This window comes from Ambystoma mexicanum, chromosome 5p, assembly GCF_040938575.1.
Source record: "Ambystoma mexicanum isolate Mex_15411 chromosome 5p, UKY_AmexF1_1, whole genome shotgun sequence".
NCBI classification, from domain to species: Eukaryota; Metazoa; Chordata; class Amphibia; order Caudata; family Ambystomatidae; genus Ambystoma; species Ambystoma mexicanum.
In genome coordinates this window covers 673,613,404-673,637,910 of record NC_090930.1, presented here as the reverse complement: position 1 = coordinate 673,637,910, position 24,507 = coordinate 673,613,404, and the positions used below count along the sequence as shown (strand labels likewise).

The 24,507-nt window shown below is 44.0% G+C and overlaps 1 long non-coding RNA gene across 1 annotated transcript in view; it reads left to right on the top strand.

Moving 5' to 3' along the window:
• The window catches only part of LOC138481128 (uncharacterized), a 1,231,087-nt gene that overhangs the window by 317,356 nt on the left and 889,224 nt on the right, over window positions 1-24,507 (top strand). Inside the window, exon 2 of the long non-coding RNA XR_011274196.1 lies at window positions 3,819-3,887. This is a non-coding gene — a long non-coding RNA (uncharacterized lncRNA). The remainder of the gene's footprint in view (window positions 1-3,818; window positions 3,888-24,507) is intronic.

Genomic DNA, 24,507 nt, shown 5'->3' with positions numbered 1-24,507 from the left:
AGATTCCCAGACCAGACCATATGAGGGAGCCCCGATCCATAAGCTCTGTGCACGTCAGACCGTAGCTACAGCCATAGGGAAAGCTGACAGGATCCTGAGAAACCCACCAGAAGACATAATTGTAAAATGCACGAAGATTGCAAATACTAGCACTAACACATCCCGGTTATGAGAGCCTGAGAAAGCCAAGTGTGCACATACCCTATAAATGGGGGAGTGAGAGTAATAGGAACATTGTGAGAAATAACTTGAAAAGCTATTCAGTTTACATAAGCCTAAAAAACCTAAGAGTAAAAAGAAACCTATGAAAGGGGAACTGGGAAAAGTACTATCACTGTGAATAACGACTGGAAAAAGCTTTTCAGGTTATGGAGCCTGAGAAACCCTGAGCATGCAACTACCACATGAAAGGGGAAAGAAGGATATGTGAATAACTAAATTAAGGCAAAGAAAGCCAGAAAGATTGTGAAACTTTGAACAACCAGGCTGAACTACCACCCTATCCAAAATAAAGTGTGTGAAAGAAAGTAAGTTGTCTGATGACTACAAGACTTTGGGGAATCCTGGTGTCTCGAAGGAGGAAAGGACAGACATGATTCTTTTTTGTGTGTTCTCAAGCAATCCTCTAGAAATTGAGGGGGTAATTCATAGAATTTAGCGCACAAGTGGCGCACGCGGCTGGTGCACAGTGAGCCAGCTGCGTGCGCTAAAATCCATTTCCGTGCACAGCGTATTCATGGATTTTAGCTACCAAAACCAGCCGTGGCGCACAGTGGCGCAGCAACCCTGCAGCAGCACCAGTTACGTGCCCCAAGAACGCCCCTCGCGCAGGGAAAAGCCATCAAAATCTCCAATCCTGCGCAAAGGTGTGAACTAACCCTGTACCAGTATACATGGCCGCCACACAGCACACGGCAAGCGGGGAACGTGTATTACTGGGGTTTGTGGGAAGTTTCACACACGATAGGCCCTGTGCGAGTGGGGTACATGTATTACTGGGGTTTGCAGGAAGTTTCACACGCGATTGGCCCTGTGCGAGTGGGGTACGTGTATTACTGGGGTTCGCTGGAAGTTTCACATGCGATTGGCACTGTGAGAGTGGGGTACGTGTATTACTGGGGTTCACGGGAATTTTCACATGCGATAGGCCCTGTGTGAGTGGGGTACGTGTATTACTGGGGTGCGTGGGAAGTTTCACACGCGATTGGCCCTGGGCGAGTGGGATACCACTCACCGTCTGCCTTGTGTGTAGAAGAATGCGTAGCCAACACCCACCCACTGTGAAGTAATAGTGTGTGAACCCCAGCAGCTGGAAAACACACGCCCGCACCCCACGAAAAGCACGTACAGAGCAATGGAAAGCCACGTGAGATCTTCAACCCGTGCCAGGGCAGCGCCCTTGCGCGATACATCACAGACGCGCTTACACGCTAAGAGCCTTTGGTCCAATGAAATCGCGTACGTGTGCTGACGCGCTTCCACGCCAAGGGCCTTTCCTCAGATTTCACACTGACGTGCACTTTTTTCACGTGCAAATTCACTCCGTATCAAGCTGGCCACGCGTACACACACGGAAGACCACACTCCTGCCCTGAAGGCCATTTTCCTGCCCCCCAGAACCCCGAGCACGCTCCCACCTGCCATCTACTGCTGGGGCTCTTTATTAGCTCCCTTCCCATTCCCATTGAGCCCTATGGGGGTTCAAATGTAAATGGGGATGGGTATTTTGAATGGGGACTTACCGGGTCCTCCAAGGTTGGAATGACCCGGTAAGTCCCCATTCAAGGAACCCGGACCCGGACACGACTTTGGAGGCAGCCATAACGCTAATAGCACCATGGCTACCTCCAAACACGTAATGACCCCCAGTGTCTCAATTTGCATAGCCCCAGCCCCCATTCCATATGTCATGGATGCCTTAGCCTTACATATATAAACTCTCAACAGCATCCACAAGGAAACCATTTATTAATCCTTACTAAATATTCCACCAATGTACTGTCATATTACTCCTCACCTAATTGCAATGGTTATTGCCCGGAAAGTATGAAGCAAACATCATATCAAGATAATTATATATTTTAGCCCCTTCCAGTTTTTGACCATTAATAAAAACGAAATAGTGGTCCACCTACCACAGAGATTATTCTGACAAATCATTACTGCTGAATTCGAGATGTTGATTTCAATGGTCTAAGTCCTTCATAAAGTCTAAAACTGTATCCAACAACAATTGTAATACACAAGGTGGTTCCGCAATTAGTACTGTATCATCAGATTGTTTTTCTTGCAGAAACGCATGCTTACATGCTAGAATGAATCTCTTTCTCAAATAATATATCGTCTTGTAGAGACTTTAGTAATTGTATTCGTGGCTGGAACTAAAGGGGAGCATTGAAATGAACTCACCTGGTTGATTACATAAAAGTGAATGCTCTGGCTTGGTGTGTGCATTCTGTGCTAACTATTCCACAAGAATCGAGTGGATTATGTCAAAGCTCAGACTGTGCCATATTTCATACAATTCATATAATCACAGGGACTGATCAGTTTATAAGCCATATTAAATGATGTTTTACTAACATGTTCACATACGCACACAAGTAGCCTGTTTTGAATATGATATTTATTTTTACAATGTATTTGCTGCAACATATACCCATGTGGCCTCCTTTGTGAGCGGTGCATAACCAAAATATGTGTTGGATGGGAGGTAGTGAATTAATCTCAACCCACTGTGCTGAGAAACATTCCACACCATCTTTGTTTCGCCAGTGAGACCAGCCACATGCAAATCAGGCTTGGTCCTGCCACCACTAATTGGAGCACTACAGCACAAACTTCTAGGTCAAGTCCATTCTGCACAAACATCCAAACAATCCCGGACATGTTTCAATTTTGTTGCGCCTCATCTGTGGGGTGCAGGGTGCGGCAGGTAGGAAGGGGATTCAGCACACATGTTTATTTTTATTATTTTTATTAAAATGTGTATATTTTGGAAGAAAGATATTTAGTTTATGTTGATTTGTTTCTAAATATGAGTATTTGTCTTCTAAATATGTAATGGAAATTAAATCATATTTAGACTAGTCAAAGAAGGCAGCAAGAACTAAGTAGCCACTTTAATAGGGCCTCCATGGCCCACTGATAATGCACTGTAATCCTTGAATGAGAGCAGGTCCCTCCACCAAAAGCCCAACATGGGATGGCATGGCAGCAGCCATTAAGTTATACTGCGACCCACCCATTAACTGGTCATTTTTAAAAATAGGTGCAAAAGAGTAGCTGCAGAAGAATTATTTGCTGATGGGCAGCAGTTGGGGGGAAAAGTCCCAGACCACTCTGAAATGTTTGCACTGTTGTCTCTGTCGAGGAGGGGGGGGAGCTTCCCCCCTGCCAAGCCGATCAGTAAGTTAATAGAAGATCTTGAACCCTTTGGAAGCAGATCCATGCTGGTGGGGGCCGAGTTACAAATGGAAGTAGATAGGACTAGCAGCTTCCCAGATAAATGATCAGGTTCATTTGAATCTACACTGTGCTTCTAAATCATTGGTAGTTTGTGAGAGATTGAATTAAGGTTTTATGACCTATTTTCAATTTTTCCATTTTCCATTGTCTTGAACTGAATAGTAGATTGGGCTTGCTACTTAGCTACCAACTGATGTTTTTTTTTTTTTTTTTTTTAGTTAACCTGAGGTACAAGTGTGGGCACACCACCATTTAAAAATGTTGTTTGGTTTATTTGTATTTGTATTCATAGATTTGCATTGCTTTTTTGAATATCGCCTTTTCGTATTCATTTTTTTTCCTTTTCATAGGTTTGCTGTGGCTGAAGTGAAATCACATGACTTCTGGATCGCCTTTCCTGATTTCCTGACAGCATTAATGTAAGTAGAGCTTTAGTGTCACCTTGTCCTATTTTAGATGACTATTCGCATTGATGATCGGCTGTAGACTTTGGAACAGTTGGAGTGAGCAGGAGGAAAGCAGGATACCAGTATTGTATTCAATTGCCTATATTGGCAATTTATTGTTGCCTTTATTGTTGCCTCACTAGATAATACATTTTTCATCCTCGTATATAATCACTAGAATAGAGAAAACATACTGTTAATTTGGAAGTGTGAGAACATTTGTGGTGTTCATATATTATGAGTATAAAGAGGCACGTTATTGCCATTGTAAATGCTTGTTGTTGTTTCAGTGTCAGATGTCGTGTGTCCAAACATGTTGATGGTTAGCTGTTGGCTTTAAAAAGTACAATTGAATAGGAGAAGAGCAGGCTATTAGGTTGTATTCAAGCACATCATTGCCTATATTGCAATTGCTTGTTCCAGTATGTTATTTTTAATACTCATGTTAGCTTTTCAATAAATACATACAGACGCATGCTATGTATAAGTAACATCATTAATTGTGTCCCGCTATTGGGGATATAGAGAGGCACCATACTTGTAAATGCTTGTTGTTTTAGTGAGGAAACTGTGATATGCCATTTACTATTGATCATTTACCCAAGAACGATACAATTCTATTTCTAGGCATTCCGGTTGTAGACAATGGTGCTTACTAGAAGTAAACCTATAAGGTGCTCAGTAGAGTGTTCACTTGCCCAAAAGTGCGGGAAATTCCTTAACCCATGCAAAAGGAATGGCACTCTTCCAGGCTGCAAAATCTGCCAGAGCCCCAGGTGGGTGGAGTGACTGCCTCAAGGGGGGAGGTTTGGCTCTCGCAAGTAATGTATAATTAAGATAATGTGCAGCTACGTTTTCGGTAAACTGCATAGAGTGAAACTGATTCTGCAGAGAGACTCATATTTTCTGTAAATGGTTCATGTCACAGTATATGATATAACTGAGGGCACGTTGACTGCACAGGTAACGCTGGAAATTAGAACATATTTATTGTATGGGTTAGCACTTTCCTGGATGATTGCCCACCCGAAATGCTATACTTTCTGTCCATCTTGATGTATCATGACGCTTTTGTTGTACTTTTGTTTCCACTTCCTTGTGTCTTCGTCTCCCTTCTGATATTATATTGTATTTAGATGCATTGCAAAGTGTCCTAAGTTCTAAAACTAACTGACTATAATAGCATGTTAAATAAAAACGTAATGCTTGTACATGTATATATCTTCTGCAACACCTTTGAAACAATCATGCATTTCTTCTGTGAAGTCTCTGCAATATTATGGATGTGCCCCCCTTGCTCACTGTGTCTTAGAGAGGCTCAGCTTCACCTCACTGATGAGGCCCGACTAGGTGACAAAACGTGCCTGGGTTATCTTCTGGAACTCTTGTTCAGAGGAGATTTGATTAGCATTTCGGTGCTGGACTGCTCTTGTGGGTGGGGCAAAGACTGATATGCAAATGGATATTTTTGCTCTGTGAAGGGTGCAGTGAGCTTAAACATGATTGTAGACCCTCCTGAGCGGAATACATTCCATAGAACAGGTTATTGACCCATGTTTGTTCTCAGTAGAGGTGCTCCAACACGCCTTTGTAACAATTCAATGATTGTACAGTTGATATAATATGGTGGACATTCCATAATATATTATAGTGTAAATATGTTAAAAAAAAAAAACAGTGGTCCTTTTGTATTGATTTAAATAACACGTGCTGGTCTGAACCTGTTTGTTTTACTGTTGAGCTTAAAAAGCAAAATATTCAATTAAAAGTGGCACCTTTTGCACTCTGTTATGCTAATGCAGGACGAAAAAGAATGCCTGTCACCTTGTTTCAAATCAATCTTTAACTGAACCCATTATATAGACTTTTACGAGTCATGTACTGAAGGATGATGTGTTGTTCATAGGGTAAATGCAGGGCATAATTCAAATATCATATTATATGTAGAACCAAATTTGGCTCATAACCTTGAAACACTATCAGTCCCAAAGATGGGAGATGCTGTGTTTTGAAGCTGGAGTCTCCTCTTTAATATATATTCAAATGCCCTATGCTTATTAAACATTATGAAATGATTAACATTAATAGAATTCTGAATATGTATTGCACAAATGAAAGTTGCTTATGCCGGCGCATGTCTTTGATGAGAGTACAGTGTTCCATATCTCATTAAGGTGGAAGGTTCCTGCAGTGAATTATGGAACACAATGTTGTAAAAAGGAGCTTGTTGGGCTCCCACCTTTTCTTTTTCGTCACAAACATAGAAAAATCCAATGACGATTGGGGGGTTGTATTCAATAAGAGTGTCTGACTATGAGGCAGGACAATAGAAGGTTTGTCCCAATCACACAGTGTGACATAATTTTGACATGAACATGGGAATAATTTACACTTTAAAAAGTGGGAGCACAGAGGACATAGGATTTGGGCTCTGGTAAAAGCTGCAGAAGAAACACCTACTCTTCCTATAGGACGAGTGCTGAAGATGATCTGGCCTTGTTCATGTGGGATCTGGAATTAATTTAACTTGAGGCAGACCTGATTGTTCCAAAAAAAGGAGGAAGGGACCAGGTGGAGGCTCCTGACTGAGACTTCCCTGGGAATACTTGAGTGTCTCTGCTGGCTATGCTTCCAAGTCCCAGGAATGGCAGTGGTTTGGAAAGGAGATACCAAATTGCATTGATTCAATGGGAAATTAACACGGCAATCTCACTGCATGTAAAATCAAGTGAGATGTCATTTTAATCCAGACCAGAAAACAATCCTGAACTGTTTCCACAAGGATAGAAATAGCTTTTCATGAATGCTGCCTCGCAATCTTTTGTATATAAAAATCCTTAAATCGCAACCAATGTTTTGTTACAGAAACAGTTCGCTGTGACAAGAAGAGGTCAATACAATAGCCAAATGAAAATCTGCTTGATGATGTGTTTTATGTGAAGGACATAGCTACTTAGTAAGGAATGGGGAATGAGGTCAAGTTTAATTATTCCATTTTTATTCCCATAAAAATGATGCAAATGTAAATCCCATATAAACCACATTTTTGCAATTGCACAGTGGAACTCTATTGGTGAGGTAGAGGTGAGGGACACTTACATCTGTCAAATAAAAGGATCAAACCATTCTCCCTTGTTAGGCAGGTGAGTAGAAATAGCCTGATGATTGATTCTGCTTCTCTAGCCCCATCCTGCAAAGTATTTATGCAATGCATGAAAGCCCACATTCAATTACATGCATAGGATAGAAACCCACAACCCCACACTTACACTATGGGGAATTGATAGATGTAAACTGATTTAACATGATATATTTAATTTAATTTCTCTATGCAACGGTTCTCTGATTCCATAAATTATTGGTATTTTGGTGAATGCAAAGTTCTTTGATCAATTCATAAATTCACAAATGTAACTTAAGGTGTAATTTAGAGATGGCCAACAATAGGCAAAATAAAGTATGGAATGTCTATTGCTATTCAGTACAGAACAGAGATTTGACTTATGCATAATGATGTTTCTACCTGGGAAATAGTGGGATTCAAGCTATCAAGCTAATCATTTACTTTTTTGTGTACAAGCTACTTTGTGATTGTTTAATATTGGGTGACTTCTCCTGCACAAAGCTTGGGTGCCAGCTTTAAGTAATGTTTTTAAATAAATGGAAGCTTTGACCAAACCCCCTTTTTCTAGCACAGAATTGTGGAGTTGGGCTTTGTACTAGGGGGAATTATACATTAACCAAAAATATTGTTTAACAATGTCAATGTTCTTGACAATAAAGTTTACGCCAAGTCCTGGGGATTTGGGACATTGGAATGGAAGACTGTTGGGGACGTATGAATTGAAGAACAAGACTTGTGTCTCATTTGTGTTCAGGAAGAGGTTGTTCAGGGCATTCAAGTAGTTCTGCCCAGTTTCAAGACATTCTCTTCAGTGGTATTGTTGAGGTTAAGGGTGATTTGGGTACAATCCGTGTAAAGTTGGAATGATAAGGAGACTTTTTGGAGTAAGGATGATAATAGTTTTATTTACCCATTGAAGATCCAAGGAAATATCATCTTCTAGCACCTTTAGATGGAATAAAACCTTGCCCAGTTTAACAACCACGCTGTGCTCCTTGAGGAAGGTCATGTTTGAGCGGTTCCCTTGGTGACTACGTTATGGTGACGTCTGTCTAGAAGAATATTGTGGTCAATTGTATTATGTCACAGATAGATCTGGAATGATCAGGAATGCAGATTTGTTATACTTGGGGCATGTAATGTCTCTTCCAAAATGAATAAGAGAATTGTTTCAGTGCTCCTTTATTCCTGAATGATTTAAAACCTGATTGCTTTTCATCTAAAAGTTGGAAGGCTTGCCTGTACTGTTTAGTTACCTATTTCACTAATACTTTGGATATGATGTGGGTGGTAACTATTGATGATCGTGGGGTATGTAGAACTATTTTGAGGAGGGGAAAGACTGTGGCATACTTAAAGGATGGTGGAATAAATCCAGTAACTAGCAAGGTGTTGAAGATGTTAGTGATAAGTGTAGTGATGCAGTCAATGCATTTTGTAATCAGGTAGGCTTGAGAATAGGCAGTTTGGGTATGATATGATATGTTATGATGTGGCATTTATAATGCAAATGTACACAAGTCTTTCTAGGTGCCACAAGACAAGGGAGGGCATACACAGGGAAGACAAGACAAATGATCTTACTATATCTTGTGTCATTCAGCTCATGCAAGTGCGAGAACGAAATGTGCAGGAGGAAGGAGAAGGGAAAGTGCAAGGGAGAGGATGGGGGAAGTGTGACCAGAACATTTAACCTGAACCTGAACCTTTAAGGATTTATCTATTTTTCAAATGTCCTATGTTGAGCAGGTATTGAATTGTGTGAAGGTGGCCTTAAGCTTGGTCTGGCAGAGTAGGCTTGCTGTGTCAGTGTGTTTGTGCATTATGATTGAAATGCGGATGTAGGCAGGAACAGAAGCACTTGTCTGCTAGAGCATGGCACAAAATAAGCTCCTCAGGGCTTAGGGGAGTGTGATCTTAACCTCCTAAAACATTAAAGGTCTTCATTGTCTTGGTGGTTTCCTTTTTCCTATTATCATCATGTGGCAGCCTCTAACTTGGATTTCAAAATACGTTTTCCACTGTCCAAAATTAAGTGTATCTTCTTTTCAGGTCAATGTGTTATTTGATCATTGGGATTAGCATCAAGCTGCTTCCTTTAGGGGTGAATATATGTTATTTATATTTATAGTAATGAGAATACCTAGTGCTTGTGATATTTGACCTTCTATTTCACTTAGTAGAAGGATTAGCGGTTTAGAGGTGGCATGCAACATTGTTTGAGGATTAAATGTAGTATGGACCGTGGTGGCATTCACTATGTCCATGGGCCTAATCATTTCATAGAATGTCTTTGTAGTCTTTTTCTCTATGGTTTTAGCTCTGTGTACCCATGATGCCATAATAAACTTATGATCAAACCAAGGTACGGATATGTTAAGAGGTTGAATTAATGGGATATTGTTGTTCAAGATGTGCAAAGCATGCTCTTCCCAGTGGGTAGAAGATACTGACCAATGTATAACGTTGGTTCTGATATGGCTGGCATTAATTAGGCTGCTTGGCTATCCTCAATAAATACTAAAGGCAGGTTAATATCCCACATGATAAATTCCTAGTAAGAGGTGTCTAGAATGCTGATAACGAAATTGTTCTATTCTTCGGTGCAGTTGGCATTGCATTTGGGGTGTATGTAAATGATAGATATCTTAGCATCAGTCTTAGACTTGCATATTAGTACTTTTATAGTAGGTGCTTGTAATACTTTAATTTTCTTGAGTGTGCCAGTGCTACTAATCTTCTCTTTTATTGTCCCTATTATTGGTTATAATCTTATTGACAGGTGGGAGACTGCCATTGAGCTGGGTGGTGAAGCTATGGGAAATCCACATCACTGTTATACATAGGAACTCGATCCCACCTCTGAAAAATATAAATACACTAGTGATAATAGTTTCTGTTTTGGATTACATGGACTGTTATTTATATCTGTTTTCTATCATCTGTGAGCATGAAAATATGTTAGGTTAGACTACTCAATATGAGAATAGTAACTTCATGGTACCTATTTAAGCCCTGTACTTCTTATATGAAACAACTGCCTGCCTGCTGGGCACCAAAGTTCCCAAAAGTGATTGCAGCCCTTGCAACAAAATAACAATAATAAGGGTTCAGATTCTTCTTTTTTCATCCAGAAGGGTTAACGTTAAATGTCATAATTATGTTACTATGTACTAGCAATAATGCTTTCTTTCTTGGATCTTTTCCCTGCTAAAACTCAGGACATCCTGAGTTCTCTCTCTTCCTCCCTCTCCCCTCCTACTATCCCCCTGCCATCCTCTGCCCTTCCACCGCCCCATCCAATCCAATCTTTCCTCCTTCTATGCTATCATATCGGACGAGGTCACTAAAGTTGCCCGCGCTATGAAGGTCTCATTCAAACAGGTCTCCCCCATTCTTCCAGAACTTTTAAGAACAATAGTGGCTCCTCTGCCCCTTCACCCGCTGACTTATGTAATCATTATCTTGCCAATCGCTCTTTTCCCTCTTCCCTCTTCCCTCAAGCACTCATTTGTGCATCCACCCCTGAAAAAGTCTTCCACCGACTCCTCGTGTCTGGCTAATTACTGCTCTATCTCTGCCACTCCCTTCCAAGGGAAACCTCTGGAGAAGTTGGTCTTCCCCCAACTGACCAAGCATACTGAACTTGTTGGTTGACTGCACGACCATCAATATGGATTCTGAGCAACCAGAGGTATGAAAACTGCTCTCCTGAACACCCATGAAGAATTTCTTGCATCTCTTGACTCTGCACCAGCTGTTCTCATTCTACTCCATCTCTCCTCTGCTTTTGACATGGTCAACCTATCCATCCTCACAAAATGGCTCCATAATACCCTTGGTATTTCAGAGTGGGCACTGCATTGGCTGACCTCCTTCCTCACTGACCACCCCCCCAGGTTATTCTGGGTTCTTTCTCCTCACCCCCTCAATCTCCACTTGTGGCATTCCCCAGGGCTCTATCATTTCCCCTTGGCTCTTTAATACCTATCTCGCCCTACTTGCTCACCTTATCTACACATTCTCCCTGCGCATCCAGTGTTATGCAGATGACACCCAACTCTTCTTCAGTCTACCCTCTGCTCTGTCATTCCAGATTGCCTGTCCTCCATCCAGTCTTGGTGTACTTCCAATGATCCATGTCTCAATTGCAGCAAGACTCAGATTCTTTCTATCTGGACTCCTGTTCCCTCTTTTCTCCCTTCACTCTGGCCACCCTCGATGGGCACTCCCCACTCTCATTCCTCTGAAACCATAAAGCTGGGAGTTATCTTTGACTCCTCTCCCTATTTCATTCCTCGCATTGTGTACCTTGCCAAGTCAATTTCCTACTCTACCTCCTCAGAGGCATCTTCCCTTTCCCCACTTTTCCCCAGAAGCTTAATGTCTTCAGAGCTCTGGTACTCTCCCAGCTGGGTTACTGTAACAGCCTCTTCTTTAATCAACCTTCATCTTCTCTCTGACCCCATAGATAATCCAGAATAGGGTTGCAAGACTTATCCTTGGCCTCAAGCCCAAGGACTGTATCTCTCCAGCCCCAAAATCTGTCCACTGGCTCCCGGTTGCGGCAAAGATGAAATTGAAATCCCTCTGCATTATCCATAAGGCTGTCGGGGCCCAGGGGCCACAATGTCTGCAACTTGCTCTCACCAAATACTCTCCTTCCAGATCCCTCTGATCCTCTGACTCCAGCTCTCTCGTCATCAATCTCTTCTCTAAGCAGAGAGCAGGCAGCCTTTACCTTTCCTAGTCTGGCTCCCTCCTCTGGAACCGCATCCCCCTTTCTTCCCGCCTTTAGACAGATCGCCTCAAGTTCTGCAAGCACCTTAGGACTTTTCTATTCTCCTCCTCCTTCCCTCTACCTCTCCCGTGCTAAACCCCACAGTCACTGTGATTGGTGGCCTGGGCCCTTATTTGGGGGGCATTAAACTGTCACAAGGCTGGTAATCACCTGTTGTTGAAACATATGTTGACAATGCAAAATGCTGAAGATTAATTGCACCAGATGCGTAAAATGCATTATTGTTCAACACTTTCAAAGGATATATTAAACATTTATAGTTGATAAGTATTTTGGTTTCGCTTCATCTTATTAGAGGATTTTTTTCATAACATTAATTCGAATCAACATAGAGGAAATTATTGTTAGGTAGAGCATTTTTTTGGGCTGCTCACAAGGAAGCCACATTGGGCTGATACTCAGGGCCTGCAGATAGTTTTCCTGCAATTGGGCACCACGGTGTCCTTCTGATACGGGGCCCTTTAGAATAGATGGCAGGGTCTAGGCCTAGATGTGGAAGGCCTGGACAGAGGGATGGTGTTGCTATGCTTCCTGTATCTGTGGATCAAAGGCTGAAAAAAACACAAGCAGTGGGACCTTAAAGGCTTGGCACATTCACAAGGTTCTTATTCTGAAAATTGCTTCTGAGATGTGAGCATATTTTTAAATTATCAAGTATTAGTACACAGTGAGGGGTGTGGCAGGCTACCGGCCAACAAGGAGGCTTGGAACAGAGTCCTTATCACACAGGAAAAGACCCTGCTCCAGCCTCATCGGAGTGGGAGGCCGCCATCTTCCCTCGACAGGAATCAGGTAAATGCGTTCCCCGCACCCTATTACCCTGCCCACTTTTTTACATATTTAAAGCCCTACTCCCCTCTTACCTTCTGCTGTGGCCTGGAACAGGGCTTTTCCTGGCGCATCTCCGTACCCCAATTAGCCGCCATGGAAAGCGGGAAGGGGCTACGTGTAGTCCCTGTTAGGACAGTTTTTTTTGAAGTCCAACTAAGGGCTTAGTAAAACCATTCAACTGAGACAGTACAAGTCTCCACTCTTAGTATAAGGCTGTAACACCTGATTTCAGGGTAGCATAGACATTGCAGCCAGGCATTTCTTAGGAGGGAGAGAGGGCTGTAGAATCAGTTCAAATGAAATTGTAATACAAATGGTGCAAAGAAACACTGAAACACTAGTTGGACTCATCAAGAGTTGGGCAGTATCCCACTGTTAGGAAAGATTTCATAAATGTATGTTATTTTCCCTCCATGTGTACACCCCCAAACATTGTGCTGCTGTTTAGACACCACAGACTGACTTTGACAGAGAAGCACAGCCTTCTGCTGCACTCCTCTGGGTTTTTGCTCACTTTTAATGGGGCAACTGACATGCCCTTAAGAAGTCATTACTGGGAGACATTGCTTCCCTTAGTCGTTTTCCAATGTACCAGCTTTTCTGCCACATGTAACACGTGCACAATGTACCTTTCAGTACAGTGTACTTGGGTCTGTAGTCATTTTCCAAAGACCCTAGATACTCCCGATGGAGTTTTTGTGAGATGTGCATATGTGTCATGGACAGGGCTGGTGGCAGCTATCTTTTCGCATTATTTTTAACCCTTTCCTTCCATGTTAACCGCTTTAACCACGTTTAGCACAGATAGGTGGCCTGGCCGCAAAATTGCCATGCCACGAGGTTCTTTGTCCTGTCCTTTGGCCTTCTTTCCCCTTTACCTTCTCCAGGTCGAGTCGACCCGGGTCCGTCCTTATTTGGTCATGCATTTTTCCAAGAAACGCAATGCTTTCGCGGGCTTCTGCATGCCTTGTTTGTGTGCCTCCAGGATGTGGGCTTGAACGTCTGAGTCCAATACACATCCTGGTTGCCAGAGAGTCTGGAGTGCCATGAATGACTGGGATCGCCGTGGTCTGTGATTGGTCCACGTATGGAGTGTGTGTTTGTGAACAGATCTCCCATTGGGTCCTCTTCGTTTTGGCGCAAAGGGAACTTTGTATAAGAGGAGGCCAAAAACACCCATACCACGTTGATCTCTGGAGTTCTCACTGAACGAAGGATAGGAACCAAGTATCTGGAAACTACAAAGCTGAGACGAGGAACTGCTGGTGACCCACTGGAAGGTTTGGCACCCTGAAGCTGCTGTCGTCCCGTGGGACCCCTCTGCATCTGATCATCCTAGAAGGTCTGCAAAGACGCTTCAACCCATTAGAATAGTGGGACCAACTATTGGGCTGACCAGCTTATCCAGTTGCTTTGCTCTGTCACCACCACCGTTTTGAGGAGGCCTTCAAACATTGGTAAACTGCTAGCTCCTTGTCCGCGGCACCCTCACACCGAATTTCGTATACTTGGCATTCCCAGGTCTTAAGTGAGATGAGTACGCCAGGAACGTAGCATACGTGGTTACCGTGTTGCCCTGCCACGGCAACATCCTTTGCAGGTGCACTGCATTTGTGACCCTCTTGCCCCTGAAGCCTGCTGCAGTGAAACTGGGTCAATTCATCCACCCCAAGCGGAGAAATCGCCACCGTCCCTTTTAGGAATCATCACTGTATCTTCAGAACTGAAAGCCACAGAGACGTCCTTTTTGTTGTGTTCGAACCTGTAAGCGAAGTGGACTGAACTGGTGAAGTTTGGGTCCGAGTGTGGCTGGGATTGGTGAGTACTTCCAACACTAATCGGTGGCCCCTAGCGCCAGGGCCCCTTTTTACGCACAAGTGGCCCTTGAGGGCCCCTCTCCTTTCCACTGCTAGTGTGAACTTGCTAACTATTCCTGAACTCTGGAACTGCCTCTGCCTCCAAGTGGAGGTACTCCCTGAATAGTGGAAATCTATTCTTCAATGCCTCACCCACCTTCTTGAGCTGCTAGAGACCCCTGTAGAGACCCCGTTTTGCCCATTGGAACAACAGTGTGTGCTTGCACTGCATGTAATATTGAGCACAAGGCTTCCCTCTTCTTAGGGCTTGGACTGCCTCTTAGCTAGGTGTGTTGTTGATGTCGAAGGGGCCAAAAGACTACCTGCACTGCCTGTTTCCTTCCCCTCTAGGCGGTAAACATATTTTTTGCATATAACCATTTAGGCCCCAAGGGTCTTGCATATACATTGTATTGATAGTTTTGTGTTGGTTTACTGAGTGTTACTGTGATTCATTTGCTATGGTCAGAGTTACAAAGGCATTGTAATAAATGTGTCTATATTTTTGATATAACACCTGTCTGGGAGTAATTTGTAAGTGTCCTTGCTGTGTGTGCTCATCGAGGTCCTTCAGTCACCCTCACCCCTTCTGAGACCTATTCTTGACCGCCTTCCATAGCTACCTTGATTGGTCTGGCTTGCCCAGAGGTTACCCTGTTCCAAGAAACTAGACTGGCCTTCTGAACCTCTGCCCACCAGGTCAGAGTTCATAAATCCATCTTTACAAATTGGTGTACAGCGGTGGGATAGGACTAAAGGTATCCAGTGTTGCACACTAGTGAAGACCTTTTAAGTTATTCCTAACCAGGACACATAGCGAATTGTTGTAGTATACCTGAAAAGGGCCATACTCCTATCTAACAATATGGAAACAAGTACCTTGTTAACCTTAAATGCTTCTAAATCTGAAACACTGAGAAAGATGTTTGCTGAAAGAGGTGTCTCTGCTCATAGTACAAACATGAACATGATCCAAAGAATCATGGAATGGCAAGCAGCTCGGCTTAGTGCCATATCTTCTGATGACATTGCAGAAGGAGGTGGGGCTGCTCCCACAGGCAGAACTGGAAATTCTGCCGCTGCACTCGCTCATGGGACCCATGAGGATTTGGAAGATGTGATGTCCAATGTTTCCTCTACCAGTGCTGATGGTGAGGCCATGCTTCAATTCAAGAAGCAAGAACTGCTGTTTATGTAGGATGAGCTTGGACATGGCCAAGCTAAAGATAGAGCAGGCAGAAAAACAGAAAGAGAGGGATCACCAGTTGGAACTGGCCAAGCTTCAGGTTGCCAATGGATCCAAGGGTCCTGGACATGGGTCTGGGACCTCCTCTCATCCAAGGTTTCCTAAGGAAAAGAATGACATTATGGACTGGCTAAATACTTTTGAGTATGCATGTGAAGTTCAACAGGTTGACAATGCTGATAAAATATCCTAGTTACTTAGCAGGTATTAATACAGGGCACCTGGCTAGGTCCTGATATGCCCAGGAGGGTGAACGTATATTCAAAAAAAAATCAGGATGGGAGACCCACACTTTTGAGATTCTGGATAATTTTAGTTTAATCTCTGAATTTTGGTGATGATACATATAATATATCAATTGTTAGCATAAAATCAGATAGACGGACAGTTGTACTTTTGATAGGTAGGTATACCACTAGGTACCACCCTCAAGAGTGTGGAGGGTGCAAGCCTTCTGATGGTGAAAGATCTCTTGGATACACAGTTAACAAGGGTTTACAACACAAGAGTGAATGCAGCCCAGGACCTCAGTTGGTCCATGTGTATTGTCATTAGGAAAATACACAACAACGGGTGTGTACAAGTATGCAAGGGGTGGAGTTGTGTTATAGATCGACGCTGTAGTGTTTCGGCCACAGGGTACGAAGACTGGACGTAGGTGACTGGGATGACCTTCTTCCGGATGGAGGTAAAGGGATGAAACACTGTCCGTGGGGTTTCTGTGGAATTCAATGACAGATAGTTTAGGAGGAGTGGGATCTCCAGAGTTAATTGGTGATTTGCGCAACTTATTAGTGACCAATTAGTGTCAGGACAGGTGCAAAGAGTAAGCACCAGTGAACAGAAGCTTACCGTGAGCCGACAAGCAGTGCGCGGTAAGGGCTTCTGAGAGTTTTCGACCATGCAGGAAGTTAGGTGAAGGCGGTGGCCCAGTGGCCACTATTGCTGATGGAATTAGTCCAAAGAACCATATCTGGAACCGGGGTCTATGCTAACAATTGATATATTATATGTATCATCACCAAAATTCAGAGATTAAACTAAAATTATACTGAATCTCAAAAGTGTGGGTCTCCCATCCTGATTTTTTTTTTGAATATACGTTCACCCACCTGGGCATATCAGGACCTAGCCAGGCGACCTGTTCCTAGCACAACCCACGGTTGGAGGGCTAGCTATATCCCGAGTATGGATTAACAACTATACTCTATTATACCAGTATAGTGTCTTACACTGACGAATATTTCAGGAAACTTTTAGGCACAACCACCTCCATTGGATCACAAGGAGGTGCCTTAGAACAAGGATCCAACAAAGACGCACTAGGTGCCATCAACCAGAAAAAGAAGAAGCTCATCCGCACGGCGATGCACAGTACTTTTATGTTAGAGTACCTTAAAGTGGGCATCATACCAGAGGGGCTACAGGTTAAAAATATCCCGAGAGTGTTCACTGATAACCCTGAGTTTAAAATCAACTTTAGCGGAGTGGGCAACAAATGTAGCCGTGATTAGAAAATCCTTATCATCGATACATCGGAAGAGGAATGCAAGAAACAAAGAGAAGAACTAGCAGCCCTTGAAAAAAAGTTTGCAGATGATACCACCATCACTGACGCCAAACTCAAACTTGATAAACTAGAAGAAGTGGAGAAGTTCAAGAAAATCACGATAGATCGAAAAGTTTAAAAAATGTAAGAAAGACCTGACCAACTATGCAGAAGAGAAAACCTACCCATAGAAAAGGGAGAACTACTACGTCGAATTACAACAACGACAATTCAATAACTATAATAGACGGAACAGGATCGTCAACTTCTCAGGGAGTTCGGGATCTTCCAGTGGGAGTAACACCAGCACACAAGTTGGCAGCAGAACAACAGCACCCCGCCAACATCCTTTTTTTCAAAGAGGGGGACAACGGGGACGGCCCAAGAGGCGACGCAACAATCAGGCCAATACATGCGGACCAGGCAATGGTATTCGAATCAACCATGATACCAACACCAACTCCAAGAAATTATACCACGACCTCAAAAACTATACCTATCTTCAACCTCTCTACAAGAACCCTCAACCACGCAGAAGAAGCCCTTCTGGAACAAGATCTTTCTTTTGTCCCTGCCACAAAAGCTATTTCATTCCAAGCTGAAGCAGATCTCAGGAAATTCTTCCGGACCACCCGCCTTAAATATCTTTTTGAGGTGTACATCCCACAGAACCCTGCACAAGACAAATCTGCTGAACCTGTACAAGAACGTATTCAAGAGAACCACACTGGCCTCAGACCAAGATCCACCTTTGTACCTCTCCCACATACCATCCCAGGGGAGTTTAACACTTTTGAAAAAATTGTATTAAAAACAGTTACCGAAGGACTCTCACAAAAGAATTTCTACCAAGACAACCTGAAACAAGATTAAAGGAAAGCCCTGAAAGAACTCAACAGTGACCGCACCATTACCATCAAACCCGCTGACAAAGGCGGCGGTATCGTTCTCATGAACACCAACGACTATAATCAAGAATGTTCCAGACTCCTGGCTGACACTACATCCTACAAAAAAACTAGCCAGAGACCCAACACCACGATTAAAGGAAGATGTCCTGACACTAATTGGTCACTAATAAGTTGCGCAAATCACCAATTAACTCTGGTGATTCCACTCCTCCTAAACAATCTGTCATTGAATCCCACAGATACCCCACGGACACTGTTTCATCCCTTCACCTCCATCCTGAAGAAGGCCATCCCAGTCACCTCCGTCCAGTCTTCGCACCCTGTGGCTGAAACACTACAGTGTCAATCTATGACACAACTCCACCCCTTGCATACTTGTACACACCTGTTGTTGTGTTTTTTTCCTTATGACAATAATCATGGACCAACTGAGATCCTGGGCTGCATTCACTCTTGTGTTGTAAACCCTTGTTAACTGTGTATCCAAGAGATCTTGCACCACCAGAAGGCTTGCACCCTCCAAACTCTTGAGGGTGGTACCTAGTGGTACACCTACATATCAAAAGTACAACTGTCCGCCTGTCTGTTATTATGCTAACAATTGGTATATTATATGTATCATCATCAACATTCAGAGATTAAACAAAAATTATCCAGAATCTCAAAAGTGTGGGTCTCCCATCCTAATTTGTGTTTGAATACTGGTAACTTAGCAGACTACCCCATTCTGGCTGCAGTGCCATTATGGAAAAGTCAAAAGCTGAGAGAGCAGATTTTGCAATGTTGAAGCAAACTCTCATCTTAAAGTTTGGAAAGACTCCTGCCCAATACTTTAAGAGATTCTGAGTGTACAAAAAGAAAGAAGGAGGTACTTGGGTATCTTTTGTAACTGAATCCTTAAAAAACTTGACCGGCTGGGTTGAAGGTTATAAGGTCTCCACCTTTGAAGGTATGATATGTCTTGTCATGCTTGAACATATTTTTGCATCTTGTTCCCCTGAGCCTAAGCAGCATTTGGAAGATTCAAAAGAGTTAGATCCTAAGGTGCTTGCCATAGCAGCAGATTTGTGGGTGTCACATAGAGTGTCCCATAAGGACAAGACCCATCCTGGTAAGCAGGAAGAGGGGGAAAAGTCCAAAGATAAGGAGGGTGGAGAATTTGATAAAACATCCTCCCAGAAGGGCAACAAAAAGAAAAATAAGGGTAAGTCACAAGAGAACTCACAGGGTAGTGGAGGTCAGCATCCAAAACATAACTCAGGTTATAGTAAGCCTCCCTATGTAAACAGACCCAGTGGATCTTGTTTTGCTTGTAGAGCAACTGTCCATATGAAGGGGGATCCCAGATGTAAGGTCAAAACCTTGGGGGTTCACTCTGCTAATTTGGCCTTCTCCTCCTATGGGGAAGAAGAGATTACAGGGGCATCCTTCTCCTTAGACTCCTTCCCCAGTGGGATAGAAGCTGAGGTAGTTTTAGTTTCCCTGGGTTCCTGGGAGCCTAAAGTGTCAGAGACGTATGCTAGGCTTCCAGATAATACCAAGCACTACTTTAAAAACAGTTTGCTGATCAATGGAGTAGATACTGCAGCTCTTAGGGATAGTTGGTGTAGTCGAACTGTAGTGGATTCTACCTTGGTAGATCCAGAGGAAGTTGCCAAACCTCCTCTGTTACCCACTAAGTTGGATGATGGCCCACATCTCATGTTCCCAGTAATACCTGTACATCTTACTATAAATGGAACTGCAGTCAGGATTCCAGTGAGCACACAGAGGAGTGTCCAAGGAAAGGTCTTGCTGGGAAATGATCTCAGAGCTTAAGGGCTTGTGGGAGATATAGCTGAAAGACCCCGCACAAGGTCCAAACAAGGGCAGCACTGGCCTAGACCACTGCAGTGCCCAAGCCAAACGGGAAACCCAAGGCTAAAGGAGTCAGAACAACCAAAAGAGGGAAAGAGAATGTTCCCCCTAACTCACCTACCAATGAGGTGGAGGTAGTTGGACAAACACCAGAACCTGATGAGGAAATGGTGTTACCTGAAGTGTTTGACCCCAATGACCATCCTGAACTAATAAACTTATTAGTAGAAGGTGGTCCTGACAGGGAAGAATTCAGTGAGGGCCAATGTGAGTGCCCATCTCTGGAAGGCCTAAGGAGACAGGCCTGCTCCCAGCTTGAGGGTGAACATCCTGGGAAGCATAGGATGTATTATGAAGGTGGGCTCCTGTATTGTGAGCCTAAAGAGTCTACAGAAGGAGACAATAGGAGGTTGGTGGTTCCCCTTGCTGTAAGACCCTTCCTCTTGCAGCTGGCACATGAAGTGCCCCTTGCTGGTCACCTTGGAATCAAGAGAACCAAGCAAGGTTATCCATGCACTTCTACTGGCCCAAGATGGGGGTGCAAGTAGAAAGTCACTTCAGGAGTTGTGCCACCTGCCAGTTCTCTGGTAAGCGTGGCTCAACAATCCAAACTTCATTGGTACCACTCCCTGTTGTGGGTGTACCATTTGAGAGGGTAGGGATCTACATTGTTGGTCCCCTTGACCACCAAACATCCTCAGGCAATAGGTGTATCCTGGTGCTGGTCGACCATGCCACCAGGTATCCTGAGACCATCTCATTGAAGACTGTGACTGCCAAGTCAGTTGCAAAAGCTTTACTTGGTATATTTATTAGGGTTGGCTTCCCTAAAGAAGTTGTGTTTGATAGGGGCAGCAACTTTATTTCAAAGTAAATGCAGGCCATGTGGAAGGAATGTGGTCTCATCTATGAGTTTTCGTCTGCATGCCACCGACAGACAAATGGTCTTGTAGAAAGGTTTAACATAACCTTGAAAAGTTTGATTGGGGCTCTAGAAGAACCCCAAAGAAGAAAATGGGATCTCTGTTACCATGCTTACTGTTTGCCTACAGAGAGGTACCACAAGAGGGTGTTGGCTTCATCCCCTTGAACTTCTGTTTGGTCACCCTGTAAGGGGACCCTTGGCCATAGTCATGGAGGGATGGGAGATGCCCAGTCCCCCTATTACTACCAACATAGTGGACTATGTGCCTGGGCTCAGAAAAAGGATGGTACTACCGATGGGTCTGGCTAGTGAGAAGCTGAAGGCAGGGCAACCTCTGGTGAAACATTGGTATCACCAGAAAGCTTCCCTCATCACTTTCACACCTGGTCAGAAAGTCCTAATCACAAATCCTATAAGGCCTAGAGCTTTGCAGGACAAATGGTCTGGCCCTTACACAGTGGTGGAGTCACTGGCTGAGGTCAACTATTTAGTGAACCTTGAAAGGGCTGGACTCCAAAATGGTTCCATTTGAATAGACTGAAGGCATTCATCCCAAGAGTTGAAATCGCTGCACTGCTACTGGCTTCAGATGTTGAAGAAGAGGAGACAGAACCTCTCCCTAACCTTTTCCAAAGCGGTCCTTCAGACAGCTCCATTGAGGGTGTCCAAGTGGCCCCTCACCTGACTTCTGATCAACAAGCTGAGGTGAATAGTTTGCTTAGGCAGTTTTCCCTCTTGTTTTCACAGTCCCCTGGTTTGACACCTTGGTGCAAACATGACATTGACACAGGAGACATTGTACCTACCAAAAGTAGGGGATACAGAATGACAGACAAAGTAAGGTCTTACATAAAGACAGAGGTCAACAAAATGTTGAATCTTGGGGTAATTGAACCCTCCAGTAGTCCTTGGTCCAGCCCAGTGGTTTTGGTTCCAAAGGCCAGTACTTTTGAATTGAGGTTCTGTGTGGACCTCTGGGCCCCGAATGCTGTCACCAAGACAGATGCACACCCCTTGCCTAGAACAGATGAGCTAGTAATACTTTGGGTGCCTGCTAGTACTTCAGCACATTTGACCACACTGCAGGCTATTGGCAAATAGTTCTTGCAGAACATGCCGAGGAGAAGGCAGCTTTCACAACACCAGAAGGTCTTTACCAGTTCAGGGTAATGCCTTTTGGGTTGAAGAATGCACCTGCCACCTTCCAGAGGCTTGTCAATCATGTGTTGAATGGGTTGGATGAATTCTGTCTTGCATATATGGATGATATAGTAGTTTTCAGTGCTACCTGGGTATACACCTTGGGATTGTGCTACATGCTCTTCAGAAGGCCCACTTGACCATAACGGCCAGTAAGTGCCAGGTTGGACAAGTATCAGTGGTCTATCTTGGACATGAAGTAGGTGGAGGGAGGATACAGCCTCTACCCAGTAAAGTGCAAGCAGTACAAGACTGGCCTACCCCCACTACTCAGACCCAAGTGAGATCTTTTTTAGGACTCACCGGGTACTACAGAAATTTCATGGCAGACTATGGCACCATAGCTGCCCCTCTGACTGCTCTCACCACTCCAAAGAAACCCAAGAAGGTAACTTGGTCTGAAGAGTGTGAGAAGGCCTTCCATAGCTTAAAAGACTCCTTGTGCCAGACCTTGTTCTCAGGGCACCTGATTACCAAAGACATTTTATTGTGCAGACAGATGCCTCTGACCCTGGGATAGGAGCTGTACTATCACAAATAGATGAGAAGGGATAAGGAAACCCCTATTGGCTTCATTGGTCACCAGCTTAAGGACAGAGAGCTCAGATGGTCCACAGTAGAGAAAGAGTGTTTCTCTGTTGTGTGGGCCCTAAGGGAGCTGAGGCCCTACCTCTATGGGACCCACTTCACTGTGCAAACTGACCATAAGCCCTTAAAGTGGCTAATGAATATGAAGGGAGAGAATCCAAAGTTGCTTAGGTGGTTCTTAAGTCTGCAAGTCTTTGACTTCACTATTGAGCATAGGCCAGGTGTCCAACATTGACCATGCCTCCTTCTTTTCTAACAAAGTCCTCAATCTCCGCCAAACTCTCTTCTCCTCACCCGCCTACTCTCCTCCTCCTCCCCCATCCTCTTCTATGTCCTCTTTCTCTCCTGTCACTCATTCTGATGTTACCCTCCTTCTAACCAATACTCATCCTACTGCTTCTCGCGCTGAACCCATTCCAACCCCCCTCATCCCTAAAATCTACCCCCTCATTATACCCTATCTCACCTCCTTCTTCAACATCTGCCTCTTGGCTTATACTTGTCCTACTACTTTTAAGCACGCGACTATCATCCCTATTCTCAAAAAACATTATGCTAGTCCCCATCTTGCTTCCAATTATCACCCCATCTCTCTCCTACCCTTCCACCCAAACTTCTCGAACGCATTGTCTATTCTCAACTCTCTTCCTTCATCTCTAACCACTCCCTCCTTCCCCCTACCCAATCCGGCTCCCGCACTCCACTGAAACTGCCCTCATCTCTGTTCTGAACTCTCTCCTTTCTGCTCGCTACTCTAAGCACTACTCCATCCTTATTCTCCTTCATCTCTCCGCTGCTTTTGATTCTGTTGACCATCCTCTTCTCCTCAACTCCCTCTCCTCATTTGGCCTCAAAGACAATGGGCCTCATTACACGGATGGCGATAAGGATTTACCGGTACCGGTAAAATACCGGTACCGGTAAATCCTTACCGCCTTACTATGAGGTCCCTTTGCGGGTTGGGGGATTTAACGCCTGCTTTTTGCAGGCATTAAAAACCAACCCGCAAAGGGACCCAGGGAGCTAATTACGGTACCGCAGTTTGCGGTACCGTAATTAGCGCCTTCCCCATTCCCATTATGCCCTATGGGGCAAAAATGGGAATGGGGAAGGACAATGGTGGAAGGGGGAATTACCGCCCCGCCAACCTTGGAATGGGGCGATAATTCCCCTTTCCGCCAAGGCGGTGCCGGTATTTTACCGGCATGAACCATGGTGCTAATATCGCCATGGTTCTCCGCCATCCGTGTAATGAGGCCCAATGTCCGCAACTGGCTCTCCTCTTATCTCTCTAACCGCACCTTCTTTGTTTACTGGGGTGGCTCCACCTCTCCCACATGTCCTCTCAACCATGAAGTCCCCCAAGGTTCTGTCCTTGGCCCTATTCTTTTCTCACTCTATACTTCCTTCTAGCTCCTATCATCTCCTCTTTTGGTATCTTGCACCATTTCTACGCTGATGATACACAGCTTTTCTTCTCCTTCTCCTCCTTCACTCCTGACATTCACCATAAACTCTCTTCTTGCCTTTCTGTTATTAAATCCTGAATGTCATCTCACTTCCTTACTCTTGATGCTGATAAAACTGAACTCCTTTTCTTCCCTGCAAACACTCTTCCTCCTCCCTCCCCTACACCTTTCATTATCTTTCCCCCCTCCCTGCTCTCCTTATCTCCGCATGCCCGTAACCTTGGTCTTCATATTGA